The sequence below is a fragment of the Stenella coeruleoalba genome (genome assembly GCF_951394435.1).
Source record: "Stenella coeruleoalba genome assembly, chromosome: 7".
Classification (NCBI taxonomy): domain Eukaryota; kingdom Metazoa; phylum Chordata; class Mammalia; order Artiodactyla; family Delphinidae; genus Stenella; species Stenella coeruleoalba.
The window spans coordinates 50,594,710-50,614,617 of NC_137153.1; the positions used below are offsets into that span (position 1 = coordinate 50,594,710).

The following is a 19,908-nucleotide window of genomic DNA, read 5'->3' on the forward strand; positions in this document are numbered from 1 at the left end:
CTAGTATTAACTCACACCATTGTAACAAGGACAGTAAAGGAAATGGACCTTATTTTATATTCATAGACAGTGAAAGCCTAACTATACTGGTTATACTTGCAATAATTTGAGCAGGTGGATGCTATTATCTCCACTTTAAAACAGCAATATGAGGTCCAGAAAGATATAACAATTGGCCCAAATCCACATAGCAAATAAATGGTGAAGCTGAGATTCCAACCCCTGTGTGTTTGATTCCAAGGTCCACGTCTTTCTTTGTATTCTAGAAATAATAGACTGTGGAGCATAATGGTGAAGCACCTTCTTTTCTGAAAACATTTATTGCTATTCATGAGCCCAAAGGGGAGTTGGACCATACGGTTAAGAGGAGGAGGGAAAGAGGAAACTGTATGTATAAAAAATGCAGCTGATGGGTGTCTTTTCAAATACTATGGTGTTTCAGTAGGGCCTGTTGATCACACATAGACATAATCAGTGTAATTCCAGGAGCAAGCCCGCTTGGCTCAGCAGTTTTAATATACAGATCAATTTTGCATTACCTCCTTCTGGCTGTGAGTGCTCATACAGGGAGGTCATAAAACATTTATTGGGCCAAGGATGCAAATTGAGCAAAGAGTGAATCTTCAATCTGTGGACAGGTTCTTTAAAGAGACTTGTCAGATAAGTCTGTGATGAGCATTTGCTCTGCCCTACACCCTATGAAATTTTTATTTTCATTTCCTTTAAAGAATTCACACACATATATATATACACACACACACACACACACACATATACACACACACATACATATGACTGTAGCACAATAAACCATGTGCCATTTTTTTTTAATAGCTTTTTAGAGTTGTTTTTTTTCTTAAACATCTTTATTGGAGTATAATTGCTTTACAATGGTGTGTTAGTTTCTGCTTTATAACAAAGTGAATCAGCTATACATATACGTACATCCCCATATCTCTTCCCTCTTGCGTCTCCCTCCCACTCTCCCTATCCCACCCTCCCTATCCCACCCCTCCAGGTGGTCACAAAGCACCGAGCTGATCTACCTGTGCTATGTGGCTGCTTCCCACTAGCTATCTATTTTACCATGTGCCATTTATATTTTTAAAATAAAAATGCATGTGACAAAGACTATTAGAAAACTGAACTTGGAATATTATGACAGAATGACAGAAATTCTCCAATTATATCCTATGGGTAAAACACCATTTGAAGACATCAAGGCAAAGTACAGAATGAGCGTTCGTTTCTACCATGAACTAGGACTCCAGGCCAAAAGTCTACATTGTGGCACAACATCCAAATAACCAGTTAGTTAATCACTGGCATAGGGGGATTTCAAGGCCTGAATTGGAACTCAGGGAAGTGAAGCAACCAGGATAATTACCATACTTGCTCTGTTACATTTAATTATTCTCAGGGTGGCATGATAGCTGCTGCTGCCCATCTTAATCCATCTTAACCATTTCTCCTAATTCAGCTAACAAGAGATGAACAATGGGTCACCACAATGCAGTCACCTTGATACACAGAAGGCAAGAAGTAAGAGAAAAAGACCAGCACCAAAAAAAGGAGGGGAAGGCAATTTAATAAACGTGGCTGGCCTAGTTCAACCCTTGAAAACGCTGTGCACATGTAGGGTTTTATTTCTGGGCATAACCAGAAGCTTTCCTCCGTGAAGCCTCCTCACCTGCCAGTCCCAGCTAGGAGTGATTGCCTCTGTTTCTAATCTCCTAGAGAATTTAGATCTGCAATATTCTTTAGAACTAACTGAGACTACCTTGTATCATTGTTTTTCTTTTCAGGAAAATACGCTGAATAACACGCTTTCAAAGGGGTAGTGTCTTATATTGTTTTTCTTTGCCTAATGGCTGGCGAATGTGCTACAGAGAGCAAGTACTTAAATATTTGTTAATGAAGGTGATAGTTACTTTGTGTCTGTGTCTCTTTCTTAGCAGATAATGACAAATTTATGATGATGGTCATATTGCCCATAGCTGGACATCTCCTGCCATGCCAGATAAAATACTGTATAAATTGGAGGAAGAGAAACAGTTAAGAAAAACTGGCTGGATTACACATATGTAAGATCATCACCACCCAGGCCATAAGCTTCTTAGAGGCAAGAACATGGTCTTCTTTATTCAGTATCCCCAGTAATTAACACAGTGTCTGGTCCCTAGGTAGATGCTCACTATTTATTTGCTTAATGAATGTCATCCTGTCAGCTCAAACACACACACACACACACACACACACACACACACACACACACAGCACCTTCAAAACATTTATAAAGATGAATTTTATATTTTAAGAAGGTACAGTATATATATAAGACTTTATGACCACCAACCCAAATTTCTTTGGGCACATTAATGGTTTTTCATGTTTTTAAGTTGATCTTTGTTGTTTTATTTCATTCTGCCTTATCCAAAAAGATTTTTATTTCTTTCCTATTTGAAAGACTCACCTAAACCTCTACTGCCCAGTTTTTTAGTTTTGTCTACCCTAATTTGTCCTCTTACTATGGAGTTTCAAAAATGCAAAGAGGGCTTCCCTGGTGGCGCAGTGGTTGAGAGTCCGCCTGCCGATGCAGGTGACACAGGTTTGCGCCCCGGTCTGGGAAGGTACCACATGCCCCGGAGCGGCTGGGCCCGTGAGCCATGGCCGCTGAGCCTGCGCATCTGGAGCCTGTGCTCCACAGCGGGAGAGGCCACAGCAGTGAGAGGCCCGCGTATCGCAAAAAAAAGAAAAGCAAAGAGCTGATATATGAAAAAACAATGTTTGTCCCTAATGGCACCCTTTCAAATCATTTGATCAGGACACACCTACAAAATAGTGTAATTAATTGTCAACCAAGTAACTAATTGTCACAAGTTGTCTGCAAAGAAATAGAGAGTGCAAAATATAATAGACAACACTCTCCCATATATCCATTGTGTTCTTGACAAAAATATCTCTTTAAGAATCACAGAACTATTGAAATCTAAGTATTGAATTTTGTTAATAGTAACATACCCACACTGGTTCCTTAGCTGTGACAAATGTACTATAGTGATGTAAGAAGTTAACAATAGAGAAAACTGGGTGAGGTGTATATGAGAACTCTGTACCATCTTTTGCAACTTTCAATAAATTTCAAACTACTCTAAAATAAAAAAATAAAAACAAAAAGGAATCACAGAATACAGGGAGATACTAGATATCTCCCAATGTTTTCCTGAGAAACAGTTCCTACAGGAAAGACCCAAGCCCTGTTCACAACTGCAGACCAAATGGAGACATGGCTGAAGGCCTGGCTGAGAAAGGACAGCAATGGTGCTCAGTCAGATTCAGGGAGGCAAGACAGCACTCTAAGGGATAATCACTGAGAGGTGAGAAATGAGATTCACCAGGCCTTACCGGGGGTTTAGATGGAAGCAAAGTAAAATTGAACTTGAACTTACATAACCAACCTATCTCCCCTCCCCATCTCCACATGGCTTATGTACCTTTGACAGGAGAGAGTCACTCCATTGATATAATCCTATTCAAGAGAGCTGAATAATAAAATTAAATCAATTGTCTTACATCCCATAAAAGAAATATTTCCAGGAAGAGAAAGTCTTTTCCATAAAGGTCAAAAGGATAGATGAATAATGGTGATTCTAGGGACAGTGGAGAGAGTGCCAGGCAAAAATGATGGTGAAAATGGATGACACTCACCTCAGGAAGACAGAGTTTGAGGGCGAGTCAGGATCTCGGGTGTGAAAGGAATCTGAGGCAGGCAATCTGATCCCAGAGAGTGGGAGTTATGGGAAACGATATACAGGGTCTGTGCAAAGGACAAAAGAGCATTGCAATGACAGAGAACAAGAGTAGCCATCAGTCCTGGTGAGAAGCTGCTCAAGCGACCTTACTGAGGATCCTACGGCTTGCGGGGCCTAGAGGAAGTCTGGGTTATTTTGAGATATTTAATGAGGGGATTTTGAAAGTCTTGGGACTCCAGCAGTTACAGCAGCGTTAGTAAGAAGTCATGAAATTTAGAAATAATACTAATGGACCTGTTTCCTCAACTTCAAGTGAAACTGGGCTCTTTCAAGTTACATTATATATCTGGATGAAGCTTATCCACAGCCAAACCATGACAACCCTGCCTACTGATCTAAGGGAATCCTAAATTTTTACAGACCCGTGGAGCCCCAGTTGATCTATAATGTAAGGAGTAGGTGACTAATTATTTCTGTAATTTCTTATTAATTACAGAAATTGCCTATAATAACAGAAGTGTTGGGTCCACTGAGGTTAGGCTGAGCTATCCATGAATTTGACTTCAGGGACAAAGGACATACAAGTGGTGGAATCTTCCCCACGTGAGACATGGAGAAAATGGCATCCTATTGTGAGGACATCCCATCCTGCCACATAGTTAGAAGCTAAACCTGAAATGAAGTAGTGAATCTGCTCTCCCTTTTAGAAGTCAAGATGTTAAAAATTGTTAACTATAAAATACATTTTAAAAGACGGCATGTTTATTCTCCTAAAAAGTCTGTGCTCTGTTCTCCCAGGTTTAAACTTAAGCCTTTCCACAATTTAAACTTTAATTTAAACTTTCCACAATTTAAACTTAAGCCAATCCACAAATTAGAATCAGCTATCGGGAGGATCTTTCTCCCTTCTTTAAGGAGCAAGGAGGGATCAATACTTAGCCTGTCCCTATTGTACGCCAAAAACTTTTAAATTACTTTTAGTTGACAATTAACAAAGCAGTGCCTTATAAAAGTTTTCATACAGAACTATATAAAATAAAGAGTAAACGTCTTTTATTTTATTCTCATTCTCCAGGATTTGCCACTGTTAACAATCCAGTGGCTATGTTCCCAGGCATTTTTCATGTTATTACAATCATAAAAACAAACATATTTTTACAAAGATGAGATTATTTTCTACTTTGCAATCTGCTTTTCGCACTTAAAACTCTCTTTACATATAGAATCCTCCTGACTATACTATGCCATAGGTAATATTATACCTATTTCAAGGATGACTAAGGGTTCCTCAAGAACATTGTGTACTCTGCCCAAGTTCACACAAGCAGTAAATAGGATTCAAGCACAAATCTATTGTTTCTCTAAGGCAAGCTGCATGGAATAGAACTGGTATATGTTTAGATATCTTAACCTCCATTGCTTAGTTCAGGAAAAGACAAACTTTCTGTAAACAGGCAGATAGCAAACATTTGGGGGCTTTGAGGGCCGCGTAAGGTCTCTCACATATTCTTCTTTGCTTTTGGGTTTTTTTGTTTGTTTGTTTTATTTACAACCCTTTAAAAATATAAAAACCATTCTTAATTTGGGGGGACCATACAAAAACAGATCTCAGATGATGGAGATTTGGTCCTAAGGGCTGTAGTTTGTTAATCCCTGATAAAATTCCAATTGCACAATTTAACAATATGGACTTTTAAAATACCAAAATCTGCTTCCTCACCACTGAACGTTATCTTTCCTTTCGGCTAGACATACACATTCTTAAAATACAAATCAAGTTTTGGAAAGTCTGGGATCACTGACTCCCTCCTTGTACATGCCACTCACCATGACATCATCCATCAGGCAGTAAGTTATAAGGCTTGACACATCCCATTCAGGTCAAACTGAAGTAGAGATTCGGTTTTCCTGAAACTAACACTTCGGGAAAATAAAAAGACAAAAGTATAATTCCCTCACATAGAAGTAACAGTTCTAGAAGCCTAGTTCAAAGTGTTTGTATTTTGCTTCTTTCTGTTAGTTGCCAAAAATTTGCCATCACCAGAACTGAATTCTTTATTTTGAGACACTAATAAGCAGGCCACCAGAAGACTGGCTGCCATTTTTTATTACAATGAGGTCTTACTGCTTCATGTTGTCAAGGCACAACTCCCCCATGCCTCATCCTACTCCCCTGAGTAGAAGAAAAATAATTTGGTGTGACATTCATCTCTATAAAAAAGCAGCAGGGTGTATTAGGAAAAAACAGGCTCTTTGGAGACAGACTTAAATTTGAATATCAATGTCTTTATTTATAGTTAGTTGATATCAGGCAAGTTACTTAAACTCTCTGGGCCTCAGTCACTTTATCTCTAAATTGCAAGGTTGTTAAAAGAAAGAGAATTGTAGATACATAGATCTATAATATTAATAAAACAATATAATATTACTTTTCATTATTATAAGGCAATAATTAAAACTGCAGATAAATATGGCAAAATCATCCTAAATAACAATCCTTAGTCGGCCTGTGAAACACAAAATCCAGTGTATTTTGTATATCACAAAAACCTATCAGCATAATTGCTTTTATAAGTATTAAAATTCGCAGGGAACAGGGGAAAAATTTTAGAGAATTTGTGAGATCATTCTTCATAATCTAGTGTTAAGATATACATTTTTCTCACCTAAAACAACCAAAAATACAGTGTCTTACAGAAACCTTGTTCTATTTGTAAATGCACGTAATTAGAAAAGTAATACAACTTCTTCTAACTATATCTAACACATTTTTTCTCCATCAACCTGAGCAAGAACAAACAATGCGAACACAGTCTGTTCTCTGTTTAATAATGGATTCAGCAAAAGAAGCATACATCTAAAAGATTAATAAGAAGCAAATATCCAGGACAGTGAAAAGACAAACAGCAGAGTGGCTGTTTTGCTTAACCGCCTGTCAGTAAATATTCATGCCTGGCTTTGGTCTTTCTCTGGGCCCACGCTGCTAAGCTTGGCCTCAGTCTCAAATTTCTGTCAATAGGCTAAAAGCTATATTCAAACAAACATTCAAATGTGCTGTACTGTCAGACAAACTGACACTATGGGTTTCCATTTTAATTAGGGAAGCTTCTAAAATGATTTACATCAGAACTGTCTAGGGCTCAGTAGCAAATGATAAAGATGAGGATTTCCTTATATATTTACATTAATGTATTCTTAAATTTGGGGGCAGCATGGTTTGAGGGAGTCAAAAAGCAAAAGGTCCAAACATAGAATGCTTTAAGTAATGTGAAAATCACCTAAAGAACCCTAAATTATTCAATACAGATCAATTCTCCAAAAAGTGAGGGTTTTTTAAAAATCAGTTTCTCTCAATCTTATCAGATTCATTAAAATTCCCCTGTTGTTGGACTTCCTCCAAAAGCAAAAAACAAAGAGATTATTTTTAATCATAGCTTATATTTCTGAAACACTTGAGCATCACCCCTTATCAGACTTATGATGGTTTCCACCACTCTCACAGTCCAGAGCTTTCCTCTTTCAATCTACTATCTCAGCTTTCTCAGAGCAATTTTACCAAATAACAGATATTTTCCCTGACACACACACAAAACTATTTCAGTGGCTCCCCCACTACCTATCAATTCTTAGCAAGATAACCCTCAACCCATAATCTGGTACAATCTATTTTTTCCACTCCATTCTGCCTTTCTCTTGCACTCCCTGGTTGTGCTTGCCATTCCCTGAGAACACTACACACATTCATGTCTCCATTCCTTTGCTCATAGTGTTCCCTTGGCAAAGCTGCAAGAAATCAGCGGCATTTCAAGTGACAATAGTGTTCGGCAGGTATTCTCTTCCGAGGTAGTCAACTTTCATCATTTTTGCATATGCGTGGAAGTTTATGCTCAAGGACCAGGAGTAAATGTGATTTGCCCTGAAAAAATATTAGTACATCCTTCTTTCCATCTATCAGCACCAACTTGGAGCATAAACGAAATTTTAAAATAATACACTGAATATCTAATTTTACTTAGTAGTATATAACAAAGAACTCTCTTCTTCTCTATCCCTATGCCACCCACCTATGCCATTAAATAGAGTAATTCTTAAAATAAAGGACATCCTATCCACACGTTATATAGGCTTGTGGGATACCTCCTACACACTGGAATTTTATTAATGTGATGATCTTGTGATGATTAGAAACTTTGTGCTACATTCAGAAAAAAAGCTGTAACTCCAGTTCCAACTGAAAATCATTCCTTGCTGATTATTCAGGGTAATGACAGAAATTATATGTTACCTTAGGTAAAATTTCAACATAACGAGGCTTTGTTTGGCAACTCCCAGACGGTATCTGATCCCTCTATGCTCTCACAGAGGCTGCACATTTACTTTTCAACAATTTTCACAGTTTGTAGTTTGTATTTTTATGTCATTTTATTAATATCTGTTCCTCCCCACCGAACTGTAGGCTCCATGGGGACAGAAACTATGTGTTTTCCTCACCACTGTATGACTAGCACTTAGCATAGAATCTGGCACTGAGTTAGCATTCAATAGATATTTGTTGAATGAATGAACAACATATATACATTGGGAATCTGCTTAAATTATGTTATCTATGCGAATCCAGAGCATTAGCCTAACAAATAAAATGGAAGGGGATCTTAGGCTTAAAAGGGCAATATTCATAGCATCAATGCTTCATTTAGAAGTCAACTTGAAAATTTTTTAAATACATATTTTATATTTATTTATTCAAAAAAAATTTTAAATATATACATACATATAAAGGTTCCTGGTAAAAACCCAAAATTTCACATGAGACTCTAAAGGGCTACCCCATAGCAAAAAAGGAAAAACTGCCCTAAGAATGGGTGAAACCAAGGCTTGACTATAGTACTATGACTGGTCCTTCCCTTACTTGTCTGTGAGAAGAAAACTGAATCCTTTCTGAAGAAAGATAACATCACCTAAATGCTCATACACAATGTCCAGCAAACAATCAAAAGGTGTGCAAGGATTGAAGACCACATGATCAAAAACCAAAAGAAACAGAGCCATTGGTAAAACAGACACTGGAGATGTTAGACAGAGACTTTAAAATCAATATGATTAAAATGTCAAGAAAATTAAGGTAAAAATGAAAAATTTCACCAGAGAATGAGACTCAGTAAAAGGAATAATATAGAAGGTCTAGAACTGAAACAATGACAATAACTGAGATTACAAATTTAATAGATGGATTTAATAAGGAAATCTACATGAAGTATGGATTTTAGTTAATAATGTATCAATATTGGTTCAGGAATTGTAACCAATGTACTACACTAATATAAGATGTTAATAATATGGAAAACTGGGTACAGGGAATATGGAAACTCTCAGAATTAATTTTCTAATTTCTCTGTTAATCTAAACCTGTTCTAAAATAATTTTTTAAAGAAAATGGCAGCCAGAAGGGGAAATAAAATGGAACAAAAAATAAAATTGTCTTCAAAGGACCAATAATAAGGCCTAACTACAGCTAACTTTTCATCAGAAACAATGAGAGCAAACAACAAAAAAACAAAAACACTTCTTGAAACAATTTGAAACCTTAAAAAAAAGGAAACCTGCCAATCTAGAATTCAATACATAGCAAATATATGCTTCACAAATGAAGGCAAAATAAACATATTTTAGACAAATAAATTTGAGTTTATTTATTTCCAGGGTACATACACTGAAATTAAAAAACTAAAGGAAGTTTTTCAGGTACAAGAAAAATTATCCTAGATGGAATTCTGATAATGCACAAAGGTATGAATGATGCCAGAAAGACCAAGAGTAGTGAAGAAATTTTTAAGAAAAAGGGTAAATTTAAAGGGAATACACTCCAAGATATTAAGATTTCTTGTGTAGCTATAGTAATTAAAACATTGTGGTATTGGTACAAGGTTAAAAGTAAAAGATCCATTGTTACAGAAAAGAGATCCCAGAATCCTGCTCACACTTATACATCACTTGCTTTTCCATAAATATGCTAGTGCAATGCTGTGGGGGAAATAATGTTCATTTCAATAACTGATGCTAGAACAACTGGAATAATGAGAAAAATAAAATAATAAAGTACCTAGAAGAAAACAAAAGACAGTATATCATACCCTTGGTTTAAACAAAGATTTCTCAAGGAGGAAGAAGTACTCTAACAATAAAAGAAATGTTGATAAATTAAATTGCATTAAAATTAAAATGTTCTGTCACTCAAAGACACCATTAAGAGAATGAAAATGCAAACCTTATATAGGATAAAGATATGTGCAATACAGATACCAATAAAAGACTAGTATTACAGATGTACATTGAGAACTCTAATAAATTGATAACAAAGAGACTTCCACAAAGCAATAAGAAAAAAGATGAACAGGTAATTCAACAAGGATATCAACATGGCCAAAAAGCATATGAAAAGGTTCTCTACATCATTATTTATCAGGAATATCTGAATGAAAACCACTATGAAGTACCACTGAATCCACTAGAAGAGCTACTTTTTTTTTTTTTTTAAGTAATGATAATGACCTCACGAAATATTGAGAGGAATGTGAAGCTCTGGTATTATCATGCTACTGGGAGTGTGACTTGATATAAATGCTCTAGAAAACTGTCAGGGTCTACTAAAGTTAACATGCATGTTATGTTCGGTTATAATTCATTATAATCAAGTAATCCCACCCTAGGTATAAGGCTAGCAGAAATCAGTTCATACGTGCACTGAGAATGTTCATAGTAGCTTTATTTGCAATGGTTGGAACTAGAAACAACCCAATATATTGTCCCTAAACAAGTAGTGCCCTACCTAGCAATGCCTCAAGGAGTCCCATGCATTGGAGTGTCATTCTTGAAATTTTCAGTCTCTTTCTAGTGGGGAGGATCAGCTGGAGTTAGCAATGCTATCCATGTGGTATGTCTCAGCCCAGACTAGGTCTCACATGGGTCCTGGTCCCTATTTCATTCCTCTGGGTACTTTCCAACTCTCAACGCCACTCATGGGATTAACCAGTTGCTCCAAGGAGATCCAGGACTCCTTGGCTGGCAAATGTTTGGTTTGTTGTTGTAGCTTTATTGTATCATATGAGATTGAGTCACCAGAATGGTGCTAATATACTGATTTTGGGTGACACGTGATAGATACAAGCTCTGGGCTACCAACAGTCCACTGCCAACCCTTGAACATGAGCCATCTGTGTATGCCCATGCATCAACTCTTACCTAAGTGTCACCTCTAGGCTATTGCACTTGGCAATGGTGGGGCTTGCAGCACACATCCCACCCCAGGCACATAGTACAATCCCTTATCCTCTCCACAGAATGCATATCACATATCAGCCAGTCCTCCAGGGTTTGTCATGCCTACCTCTTCCACAGGCTATCCGACTGATGCTCTATAATGCCCATGGGTCCTCTTGATCTGTGTCTTTTCTTGCTTCCAACAAGTGGGACAACATAATGCTTCCCTTCATTGGTCTTAAGATGGATGTACTGCACAAGGCAGGGACATTCCTTATGTAAGCAAAACCACACTGTTTGCCCTGCTGACAGACTCGTAGCCTGTCATTCCCAATGGTAAGAGGATGTAGAAGGCATTGAAAGATATCACATTCTAGAATTGTAGCGATCATGGTCAAAAGAGTTCAAGATAAGACACAGTTACGTGTTGTTTTATGTTTATCCTATAAAATTATGAATGGTAAATTTAACATGACTAAAAAACGAATTATTGTTGATTCTTTCCTACATATTATGGATAAGACTTACATTTGTGGTCATAATCAATGAAGTGAAGTAACATTTTTGAGAGAGTCATTGGAAGCCAGTATTCACAGGTGGCACAGTGGATAATGCAATATCATGGGTAATGAGGTAACCAGCATTTAATAAAAGCTATTAGGGAAATTCAAAGGCAAAAAAGACCTATATTGTCTCAATACCAACAGGTTGTGAAGATCCATGACATTATGGACAGTAAGTGTTGCTACCTTTTTTCCTTGTGGCATGAACAAGATAGGCCATTTGATAATAAAGAACATGAAGACACAGTTCCTGGACCTGAATGAAAAGATACCTGAACATTATGAGGAATCTTTTTGTCTACTGGATGACCAATAAACAAGTATGTAGGTACCTCTTCTCTACTTATGATTCTAAATGTTTATTGGTAAATCACTATATTCATATGGGCCCATAAATTTGTAATTAATTTTTAATATCATTTATATAGGCAAGACCTTGCAAAACACAAACAAACATTTGTCCAAGATTCTTCATCCCTTAAGGGTGGCCCCAGAAACCAAATATCTTCTAAAGTAAAATTAATAAATAATGTTTAGTACAGTCACACAATGAATAGTACTAAGACTAGTATCAGTGAGAATGAATGTACTAAAACTAAATTCAATGACATGGGTGAATCTCATGGATGAAAAAAGACATAAAAGAATATATACTGTATGATTCCACATGTATAAGTTTCCAAAGTATGCAAAACTAATCTATGACGGTGGAACTGTTAGGATAGTATTAACCCTTGGGTATGGGTGTGTGTGTGTGTGTGTGTGTGTGTGGCAGAGTAGTTATTAACTAGAAAAGGGTTTAAAACTGAAAAAATTATTGCAAGCAAAGTTGAATGGACTGATATTCTTTTCTCAACCTTTATGAGGTCATTTCATTGTCTCATAAAAAATATTCTAGGCCATCTCCTTATTTTATTTTTGTCTGACAGAAGACATATAAAGGTAACTCACAAAAATAGTTTTGAATGTTTTCAAGTTGTGTGAGACAAGACTTTATGCACTGTATGTTTGTTAAAAGATACATTATGAGAAACACAGAGATCAACCTTCTGCAATCTCTCATGCTACATTATGTTGAGATCACATATTTGAATCTATAAGTGAATCGATTCTCCAGTGATGGTCTATGATTTCACAGTTTGCCTTGTGATAAAGTACTAGCCTTTCCAAACCCTCTTAGAATGTTGATGGAAATGTATATTGGTGCAGCCACCATGGCAAACAGTATGTAGGTTCCTTAACAAATGAAAAATAGAGTTACCATATGATCCAACAATCCCACTCCTGGGCACATATCCAGAAAAGACAAAAACAGTAATTTGAATAGATACATGCACACCAATGTTCATAGAAGCACTACTTATAATAGCCAAGACACGGCAGCAACCTAAGTGGCCATCAACAGATGAATGGATAAAGAAGATATGGTATATATACACAATGGAATATTACTCAGCCATTAAAAAGAATGAAATAATGCCATTTGCAGCAACATGGATGGGCCTAGAGATTATCATACTAAGTGAAGTAAGTCAGACAAAGACAAATATTATATGATATCACTTATATATGGAATCTAAAAAAAATAATACAAATGAACTTATTTACAAAACAGAAACAGACTCAGAGACATAGAAAGAAAAACTTAAGGTTACCAAAGGGAAAGGGGTGTGGGGAGGGATAAATTAGAATTTGGGGATTAACAGATACATACCACTGTATATAAAAGAGATAAACAACAAGGATTTACTGTATAGCACAGGGAACTATATTCAGTATCTTGTAATAACCTATAACGGAAAAGAATCTGAAAACAAAATGTGTAACTGAATCACTTTGCTGTATACCTGAAACTAATGCAATATTGTAAATCAACTATAGTTCAATAAAACAAAACAATTTTAAGTACTAACCTTTCTGCCTTTCTAATCTATCCTCCCCTACATTTTTCTCTCTTCATGACTAATATATTGCAAATTTAAAAGCAGGGATATAATTAATAAATTACCTACACATGAAATCGACCAAACTATAAGATACTACTATTGTAAAAATGGTTAATCTTTTGTATAGCTTTCCTCCTTTCTATAAAAAGTTTATTAATATTGCTTTTACAACTTTATTTTGATTAGTGTTTTCACAGTGTGAATTTTTTCATCCTTTTGCTTTGAACCTATGTCTTTTTATTTTTTTAACATCTTTATTGGAGTATAATTGCTTTACAATGGTGTGTTAGTTTCTGCTGTATCACAAAGTGAATCAGTTATACATATACATATGTTCCCATATCTCCTCCCTCTTGCGTCTCCCTCCCACCCTCCCTATCCCACCCCTCTAGGTGGTCACAAAGCACCCAGCTGACCTCCCTGTGCTATGCAGCTGCTTCCCACTAGCTATCTGTTTTATATTTGGCAGTGTATATATGTCCATGCCACCCTCTCACTTTGTCCCAGCTTACCCTTCACCCTCCCTGTGTCCTCAAGTCCATTCTCTAGTAGGTCTGTGTCTTTATTCCCATCTTGCCCCTAGGTTCTTCATGACTTTTTTTTTTTTTCGATTCCATATATATGTGTTAGCATACAGTATTTGTTTTTCTCTTTCTGACTTACTGAACCTATGTCTTTATATTTAGTGTGCATTTTTGTAGACAACATGTAGTTGAATTTTGCTTTTTCAAGTAACCTGATATCTGTGTTGTAACTGGCTGTACAGATTGTTTTTTTTTGTTTTATTGTGGTTTTTTTTTTGCAGTACGCAGTCCTCTCACTGCTGTGGCCTCTCCCGTTGCGGAGCACAGGCTCCGGACACGTAGGCTCACCAGCCATGGCTCACAGGCCCAGCCGCTCCACGGCATGTGGGATCCTCCCGGACCGGGGCACGAACCTTTGTCCCCTGCATTGGCAGGAGGACTCTCAACCACTGTGCCACCAAGGAAGTCCTATAGATTGTTTTTAATTAATGTTATTATTAAAGTGGTTGGAATAAAATCTAAAAAAAAAAAAATAGGGATGTTGGAGTAGAAAATAGGGAAGGAAGTGATGAAACACTCTAACACTGGAAATATTCTAGTGGTTTGGTCACCTACTTAGCTCATTTGTCACCTCAGACTAACTACAATATGTAAACACGCCTACTGGTATAACATTATTTAGAATTTAATTGTGCATTTTTTACTTAATTATCTTAAAAACAAAAACATTTTAAATCTATTGCAATATTCACAGCTGCTAAAGTTAAGCCTATAAGTCTTGTGCAACAATAACCCCATTTTCTATTACTTATCAGTCAAGATAAAGTTCTTCTAGCGGCTCAATTAGTTTCATGTTGGCCTCAGACTCGGGGCAAACCTTTGGCACAGTTAAAGCAAAACTAAGTCCTCTAAGTACAAATATCTTGCTTGGAAAAAAATCGAGGACTTTAGGAAGTTACAGAAACCTAAAAATCAATTGGATTTAAGAGACAAAAACTTTCCAGTTTTTCAGTTCAGGCTGAGGAATAGTCTCTTAGGAATTTACGGGAGAAAAGAATGTTTTCTAAAGAGTACACATAAAATACAACTTAAAATGCAATTAAAAGTTCCCAGAGTATATCTGTAGTTTATTTAAAGCTTCCAAACCTGCCCTCCACTTCTTTGATATTCATGAACATAATAAATACAGGACAGAGCCATAAGATATCTCAAAGAACTGTTAATATGTCAAATATAAATTTTAAGAGATCAGTATCTAAATTTTATTTTAATTGTAATAGTTTTTCATAATATGTAAAAATAATAAAAATCTATGATTTATGCATTTTGCTCTATAAAAAAAAAAAAATACCTCAAAGACCCGTGGTGCCTCTGAAGAGCTGCAAAGGTTTCGGGCAGCAGGTGCAAGCTGACTGCAGTGCTCTAGGCCAGGCTTAACCACTTCAGTTGGAAAGGCAATTTCAGCTGGCTACTGTTGAATTGTTAGTACTTCTCAGCCCAAATCAATCAGATTTGTCCTACTGTTTCTTAGAAGGAAATATTTCTGCCTGCGCCCTTTGACTTTTTTCCAGTATACAGATGAAAGAGATGTATTGAAAAAAAAAAAGTCAGAGATGGGATTGTTATTGTGTTTAACATAAACAAAACCTACTGGGGCTGAACTGTTGTCTAAAGGGGATACATGAAATGGCCCTGGCTGGTCCTTCTGATGCTTTTACTCTACAGTGGATCCAAATCCCATGGCTGTTACCTGCAAGCTTGAGATCATGATCAACCTTGCTTAAACTTTCTGGAACTCAGTCTACCCATCTGTAAAATGAGAAGAATTATAATTTAACTCAACAGAGATTCAGAGATTGGAACTTGATTGGGATAGTGCACATAAAAATTCTAGCACAATACAGCCACATAGTAGGTGCTAGCAATTATCAAAATATGCCTATATTTATGTGTGCACATTTAATTAAATCTCTTAATCAGATTTTAATCATGTTAAAGTTATAGTTTTCTATTTATCTCTATCAGTGGCAGTTTGATTAGCTTTTTCCAATAATCTAGACCACTTCTTTCCACTTATTTTCCTTCCAATTAACTTCAATTTGAGCACTGAACATCTCATTAATATCACCATCATTAGATAGATCTGTAATAATAAGGAAAAGAAGCTCAACTCGAGTTTGCCACTAAAATTTAATTAGATGGTATACATGAAGATGCTTCACACTATGAATTATATATGTTTTAAATATTCTTGTGGGAAGGATGGTTGGTTTCTGAAAATGGTGGGCATGTATAGCAGAATTCAACCAAGTTTTTCTGCAAAGGGCTAAATATAAGTGTTAAGGTTTTGTGAGTCCTACTGTCTCTATCACAATTACTCAACTCTGCCACTGCAGCATGAATATAGCCATCAACAATATGTTAATAATAAGCATGGGTTTTTTTCCAATAAAACTTAATTTACAAAAAACAAGCATTGGGTGTGATTTGTCATATGCCATAGTTTGTCAATCCCTGTCCAACTCGCCTACTGGAAACAAACCAAATAGTTAGGTCATCCCTATCTCCCTTCAAAATTTCTAGTAAAAACATTAAAGGGAGTGGGTAACTGCTAGGTGGAAGTCAAAGAACATTAGAGCTGAGCCTTGATTCTGCCCTGGAGATTTTACAGATTGACTGACAAAAGCTGAAAGGTAGAATTTTGCTTTGAGTGGACTCACTGAGCAGAGGGTGGCATACAGTACCCACCATGACAGGAGACTTGGGTGAGTCACCACTCCTCTGGGTTCAGGTCTGGAGGTTCTCTGTCCTGACAGAGAGTGACTGGACTATATTTCTGGTGTCCCAGAAAGACTCAAGCCTTGGCCCCAGCAAGGAGCCTAAGAGAAGAAAAAACTACATCCACTATACTTGTTATTCCACATTTGCTCTCCAAATCTACTTTCTGCCCTTCTCTTCCCTGCTCTTTGCTGCAGTGCCACTACCCATCATTGACTGCATTACCCAGGCTCCCTTGTCCCCTGGCTTCTGTTTGGTTTTAGACAGAGGAAAGCAGGGGCAGGAGATCAGATGGTAGGAGGACAGAGAAATCAGGACATTGCCTTTCCCACCCCCATTCCTGCTTTGGTGCTGCATTTCTGGCACTGGCTACATCCACCTACAAGTAAAGGCCCTTAGGTGGCCTTTCACTGCTACTGCCCTGTGTCCCTGCAAACTCAGACTAGGCAACTCAACATCCTTTGTCAGTTTTCTAGCCCACAAAACTCTGTAAATAGTCCCTTAATCCTTTCAAGTGAATTCTGTTTTTGCCATGGCTCTGACTATTCTATCTTCTCTGGAAAACAAACAAATGCCATTTTCGGCCTCAAATTATTTCAAAAGTGATTTTTGAATACAATGTCCAAAAAGAAAGATAATGAGACACATAAGAAGAGCCAAATCAGGAGGAACAACAGAAGATGGAAAGAGATACATTGGGAATCCAGATGCTGGAATTAGCAGGTATAGACAGTAAAACAACCATTCTTGCTACATTCATGGAGACAACCTCAGAAATGCTGGAAAGTATGATGAGCAAGGAAAATGGTACATATGTGGTAAATTTAAATAAACATTGATTATAGAAAATAAAATTAAAGGCATTTTGTGGGGCTTAATATATAGAAAGAGAATTAAAACATAAAATAATAGCATATAAATTGGGAGGAAGTAATTGAATATAAAGTATGCTAAGATTCTCACATTTTCTGAAAGAACAGTTCAGGTAAAGATAATTACTAATCTTTGATAAATTATTGGTGCATATTACTATCTCTAGGCTATACCCATGAATAGATCTGTTTAAAAATTTGGAAGTTAAAAAATTTATAACTTCCAAACTCTTAAATATTTGTTTGTGTGTGTGTATGTGTGTGTGTGTAGCAACAAAGAAAAAAAGGGAATATAGAACAGGCAAAACAGTTACTAATCACATAAGAATATAACCAATTTAAAACCAAATATTTTGGTAATTGCATTAAATGTAAATTAACCACACACTTAAGTTAAAAAGCAATGATTGTACTGGTTTTTAAAAATAATAACTAGGTATAAGCCCTTAATAATATACACATTTGAAGTTAGTGTTTATAAAAATCTTGAATGTAAAATGATTTTTTAAAAAATCAATCAAACAAATTCCTCTCAAAAATCTAATGTAACTATAGTCATATTAAAGAAAACAAATTTTAAGGCAAGGAGAATTATTAGAGAAATGGTCTGCATGAGTAAAAAATATTAAATTCACCAGATATATGTATTAACAAATACTAATACTCTTGACCTTGCAATTCCACACCTAAGAATGCATTCTATAGCAGTGCTTCCTCAAGTGTGGACCCCCAGATCGCCAGCATCAGCGTTACCTGGGAAGATGTTAGGATTCGAATCCCCATCAAGGCCCTCTGAAACAGAAACTCTGTGGTTGGGTCCCAGAATCTGGGTTTTAACAAGTCCATCAGATAATTCTTAAGTGTGTTAAAATTTGAGAAGCACAGTTTCACAGAGAAGTGAGACTATATGCATCAGAAAACATGCACAATTATCTTCATAATTGCATATTTTGCTATAGCAAAAACAAAATGGAAACAATTCAATTCAACAGTATGTCTAACAATAGCAGAATGAAAAAATAATTTACTGGTTTTCATTAAATAGAATATTACACAGAAATAAAAATGAGTAGACTATAACCACAGGCAAAACACAGATAAATCTTAAAAATATAGTAAATGATTTGAGAAGAGTGGGTATGCATACAAAAAAAAGAGGGGAAAAAATAAAATAGACACAACACGTACATGGTGCATGATCCCAAATACATAAATTCAAAACCAGATAAAAATAGTCTAAATTGGCTATGGATGTGTGGCAGGCAGATTCCTAATGTAGCCCTCATAATTCCCAGCTCCTGAGGTTCACACTCTTGTGTGATCCCCTCCTCTGGAATGTGGGAGGAACTTGTGACTCTCTTTTAACCAAAAGGATACAGCAAAAAGCGATGGGATGTACACAATTATGTATATATGATTACATTACATAAGACTATAACATCTGTCCTGCTGGAGTCTCTCTTTCTTTTCCTTCTGGGTTTTGGTGAAGCAGGTGACCATGCTGGGGGACCCACATGGCAAGGATTTACTGTTGAATTCCTGCAAGTGTTTCTAGCTGACTGACAGCCAGCAATAAGATGAAGCCCTCATTCCTACTGGAAGGAAATGAATTCTGCTCACAACCTGAGTGAGCTTGGAAACAGATCCTTCTCGAGTCAAACCTTCAGATGAGACCCCCACCTCAGTCAAAATTTTGATTGCAGCTTTGCAGAGGACCTAGTTAAGCCATACCTGGAAGTTCTTTACCCACAGAAACTGTGAGATCAAAAATGAATGTTGTTTTAAGACACGAAGGCTGTTGTAGTATGTTATAAGACAATAGGAAACTAATACTGGAGGTGTCTTAGCTCTAGCTAAGGCTCTAGGATCAGAGCCTGAGACAGAGATTCTGGTTCAAGGGATTCATTTATGGGAAGACTGCTGTCAGGAAAAGAGGAGTAAAGGAAGCAGGATAAAGCCTGCAAAAATGAGGTCTCAGCTAGAGAATAGCTCAGTCTGATCCCAAGGTGAAACCCCAGAGCATCACATAGTTCAACTCCGAGTTCCAGGACTGGCCTTTTGGGCCACACTGCCAGTCAGTACTGGGGCTACAGAGAGAGGAGACACAGCTTCCCAGGTAGCAATTCCCATTTGGCCAAGGGCAGTTCTCCAGATAACTGGGCAGCTGTGAATTTTTGCCATGCAAAACTCATAGCATCTGCTAAAGGAGATGTGAG

The 19,908-nt window shown here is 36.8% G+C and overlaps 1 long non-coding RNA gene across 3 annotated transcripts in view; it reads right to left on the reverse strand.

Moving 5' to 3' along the window:
* Nucleotides 1-3,718: 3,718 nt before the first annotated feature.
* The window catches only part of LOC307188544, a 273,241-nt gene continuing 257,051 nt past the window's right edge, over nt 3,719-19,908 (reverse strand). For 2 of the 3 annotated variants that reach the window (XR_013828981.1, XR_013828982.1), the window contains exon 4: nt 4,977-5,672. This is a non-coding gene — a long non-coding RNA (uncharacterized lncRNA). Of the gene's footprint in view, nt 3,818-4,976; nt 5,673-19,908 lie in introns of those variants that run through there. The other variant, XR_013828980.1, reaches the window with a different exon arrangement.